Genomic DNA, 5,000 nt, shown 5'->3' with positions numbered 1-5,000 from the left:
TTTGATAAATTTTGTTTTTTGGACTGTGATTTGGTGGCTCGACTTTGTCCAACCATCGTTTACGGTTGTTGTATTGAATCCATTTCTCATCACATGTTACAATTCGATTCAAAAATTATTCATTTTTGTGACGAGAAAATAGCATAATGCAGGCTTTCAAACGTTGCTGTTTCTGATTTTCATTGAGTTCATATGGAACCCACTTATCCAACTTTTTCACAATACCGATTTGAACTAGGTGAGTCAGCGAACAATAACAATGGTTCGCGGACACTTTGAGATAGATCTGACTCGATGGTGGCTTTCAATTCGTCATTATCCACTTTTGATTCTGGTCGACCGCGTTGCTCATTTGTGAGGTCAAAATTACCAGAACGAAATTTTGCCAAAGAACGTGATACTGTCCGCTGTGTAATAACATTAGAGTGGAATACGCCATTAATATTCCGTTCTGTCTGTGATGCTGTATTTCCAAGAAAGAACTTTATAAAGCTTCTCAAAACTAGAAAGGAGAAAACTGATTCGAAGATTACAGATCCAATCCATCGCTGGAACTGTAAAAGTCTGTAAAACTTTCCAGAAGTTTATAATTTAAATATATATGTGCATGATTAGATATGCAAGTATACGCATGAGCATACATACAAAAAACAAAATTTACAAATCTATACACCTACCTACCTACCTACCTACCTACCTACCTACCTACCTACCTACCTACCTACCTACCTACCTACCTACCTACCTACCTACCTACCTTCCTACCTACCTACCTACATACATACATACATATATACATACATACAAAAATAGCCTGTTGTTGATGTTGAAATTCCAATGAAGGAGCCTTGGGTCTAGGTTAGAAACCGGTTCTTTCTCTATTGGCAAGAATCTTGAAGTAAAACTGAATAATGACATACATAAATAATACATACATATGTATATGTGTGTGTGTGTGTGTGTGTGTGTGAGTGTATGTGTGTGTGTATGTGTGCATGTGTATATATATATATATATATATATATATCATATTCGCTTGAAGCTCATGATTCATTCTATATCATTACACAGAGGTTTTTAGCTATATACAATCTTCCAGAAAGATTGCATTTAGCGAGAAACTGATTAGAGGCAGAGTAAATTCACACACATGCACACACTTACACATACATACATAAATGAGTCTATACACACATACATACATACATGCATAAATAAATACATACATACATACATACATACATACATACATACATACATACATACATACATACATACATACATACATACATACATACATACATATCACCATTTGCAGCAGTGTTTTATGTCTGCTTACAACACCGGGATGAGTTGGACGGTTGGTTAGGGTTCAAGACTGTTTTTAATTGGAAGACATAACCCGAATAAGAAATGCGTCGATCCGTGACGACACAACCGACCCATGCCAGCATGGAAAGCAGACTTTAAATGATGATGATAATAATTACACACACACACACACACACACACACACGGATACACGTACATATACATTTACATAAACATATACATATGTATATATACATATATACATATATACACACATACATATACGTTTATATGTGTGTATATGTGTGTGTATCTATGCATATATGTGTATATGTGTAGGTATGAAGGTATGTATGTGTGTTTACATACACATACACTCACACTACTCTGACACCCACCATTTCCCGCGAAACAAACACACAGTTGGTTGTGGATTCCTTGAAAAAGAATCGTGTTAAGTTCGCATAAATATAATATGTGAATGACGAAGCTGATAACCGGAGATAACCGGCTGTAAATTGCTGTACCTTTTAAAGAACACACACAAATAATTATCAGCTAAGATCTTAATGGCAAATAACGTTGTTAGTTTCTCCACCTTAAACTTTAACATAAACACATTAAGAAATTCCTTGCTTCCAATACTTGCACATTAAGCATACACGGTAAGTAGAATTTTCCCACTTGGAATCTAGTTGCCTTCAACGTCTCAATTAGTAAATTGTCTATGGAAGTCGCGCAGATTAGGTGTATGAAAATGTGAAGACTCTTCAATTAAAATAGTGCACCAAGTTGCAGTGACAGACATATGTGGAATGAATACATCTCCTTTACCGCGTTTAGAAAGTACAGTAGTCTCGATAACATAGACTTTGATATTTGTATATTCAGCTTTGTTCAATTGTTGAGACGTGAAGAATTTAGCGTATCGTGTAGGAGGAACGTTCTCATTCGGGCGAAATGCTTAGCGGTATTCCGTCTGCCGTTACGTTCTGAGTTCAAATTCAGCCGAGGTCGACTTTGCCTTTCATCCTTTCGGGGTCGCTGAAATAAATACCAGTTACGCACTGGGGCCCATATAATCGACTTAGTCCGTTTGTCTGTCCTTGTTTGTCCCCTCTGTGTTTAGCCCCTTGGGGGTAGTAAAGAAATAGAAATAAGTATTTCGCCTGTCTTTACGTTCTGAGTCTAAATTCCGCTGAGGTCGACTTTGCCTTTCATCCTTTTGTGGTCGATAAATTAAGTACCAGTTGCGTACTGGGGTCGATCTGCAGGTGTATGTCTACAGGAGCTTTAGGTCCATACATAGACAGCGCTATTATGTTGTGATCCGAGATCATCATCTGTGTCACTTTAACATTATGGATAATGTCCGTATTGTTTGTGAAGCAGAGATCCAGTATATTATTTGCCCTGGTTGGTTGAAGCACGATTTGCTCCATGAAAGAGGCATTAGTAAAGTGGAGCAGGGACTCTGCTTGTGCTTGCTGTTGGTTTGTCATTCCTGGGAGAACTTGGCTCCCAGGCCATCCCCTGTTTGGGAAGTTAAAGTTACCAAAAAGGAATACATTGATATGTTGTTCCAGTTTGGTGAGAACTTCTATCCTTGCTAGGCAGTCTTCAAATTTGCCTGTGAATCGGAGCGTCTGGTAGGCGATATGTAGTATATATATATATATATATAACAGTATTAAGGTGTCTCATGTGTACAATGTGAGTGTCACACACTGAATTAGAATATGACAGCAGGACCTGGGGCGTGAGATCCTCTCGGATGTACACAGCAACTCCACCATGGCTCCTCTCCTTTCTATCTGAACGTATGACAACATATGTAGTTCTGCTTTCGGGATTATGACACAGCTTCTTTAGTCATAATACCCAGCCACTCACTATCATTTTCAAGCAAGCACTGCATGAATAATGCCACTCTGTATGTATTACACAGGTGGCCTTGGTCTCTTCACAAACCATCGGTGGATGTTTCGCCGTTAACACCATGGACCAGTATACAAAGGTTGCAATACTTGATGGCTTTGATAGACAACATCAATATTGTCATTAGTATTCAGAACATTATAGAAATAAGAAAACTGAAGAAATAAAAGTTTAATTTAAGAACAAGATTCTTAAACATTACATTGTAAACGCAGTATAATAATATGAAATACTTCACTTTGAGAAGCAACAATCCAGTTTAAATACAGTAAAAACATTCTTTTCCTGACAACCAATTAGCACAAATTAGCACGAATTCTCTTTACTATAATTAACAAAACGTTTTTTTTTCTTCTGATAAATTGACAGTGTAAAATAACTGTTTAACTAGCTAATTTTTTTAATACATTTAACTGAATATGTAATGAAAATAAAAATTATCTGTACTACTTAAATTATTTCAATACTTAACGCTTAATTGCGATATATAAAAATAAAAATAATGTTATTTTGAGAATTTGACGTCGGTAATTGTTGCAAGTTCATTGACTTGTGATGCTGAAGGTCCAGGGACGAGTGACGCTGATGCGGAAAGGAGGGGTGAGCTTGTTGGTGTAAGGAGCAGTTAGATGGAGGGATCTCTGACAAAAGCTGTGGAAGATTTTGCAGCGTTCGTAACGGTGAATGGGGTTTGCGGTTTTTTTCTTTTGTAAATTTGTTCAGCGTCTCTCATATATTAGCTTATGGATTCCTTTGCTCACAAAAGAATTCAGTTTTACTGATATGAAACTACCTGACGCTATGTGAAAGAAATAAACGTATCTAGCGCCTGCTTCGCGGCCTCCATAAAAAAACAACTACTTTAGAATTGTTTCTTTTTCCTTTTTATCCTCAGTGTTGGAGCCCAATAAACTAGAAACTATTTCTTCATCCAAACGTATGGTAACAGGAACATTGATATCTATAGTAATCTAACGATAAAATTTTTCCTTTCTCATGTCTTACTTTGCCTGCATCTACCAAACCATTTTGCATAACGGCCTTGTTCGAAAACTCTCAAAACCAGCCTCATCATCCTTCTACGTAGAAATTGCAGTCGGTTACATTGTTTCATCAATGAGTCTCAGTTATTAAACAAGCCCCAGTTTATAAACAATCCCATACAAGGAACAGCTTAAATTTGGCATCCTTATATTGAAAAACTTTCCAGAAATCTTCGGTTTTTCCGTTTTCATAGTTAACAAAGTGACATAGTTAACTAGGTGGGCTCAGCTGTTATCCTATACTAATACCATGCCTAACCTTAGAGCTTCGAGATTTCGATGATGTGATTGTAGGTTTTTAGAAAGACCTTGTAGGATAGGCGTGAGAGACCGGATCTGGCCGGTTGGAACAGAGACAGAATATTTTTGCATGTCATCCAGACATTTGAAAGAACACTGACAAATTTATAATTTTTCTGAAGCACTTTGGTTGTCTCTATTTTTTAGTAATACATAATTTCACTTTATAAGTTACTTCTGCATTCCTGCATACCAACAGAGATAATCTTTCTTTACTCTGCTTAAAACATGAAATAATAATTTCTGTCTAATTTGTCAATGTTGTCGACGGAAAGCACCAATAAAGCAGTTTAGTGTTATCGTAGTAATAGATATGATGAGGAGATAATTTCGGGTTTTTAAGTAGGTGTGAGAAAATTTTCCACGAATTCTTCTGCAGACGGCATATCAGCAGACTTTTATTCTCCT

At 36.7% G+C, this 5,000-nt stretch overlaps 1 pseudogene; it reads right to left on the bottom strand.

The window, feature by feature from the left end:
* Positions 1–5,000, bottom strand: part of LOC115210612 — a 5,558-nt pseudogene that overhangs the window by 469 nt on the left and 89 nt on the right.

This window comes from Octopus sinensis, linkage group LG4 (genome assembly GCF_006345805.1).
Source record: "Octopus sinensis linkage group LG4, ASM634580v1, whole genome shotgun sequence".
Taxonomy (NCBI): domain Eukaryota; kingdom Metazoa; phylum Mollusca; class Cephalopoda; order Octopoda; family Octopodidae; genus Octopus; species Octopus sinensis.
The sequence above is the reverse complement of the archived record's forward strand: the minus strand, read 5'-3'. Positions and strand labels throughout refer to the sequence as shown.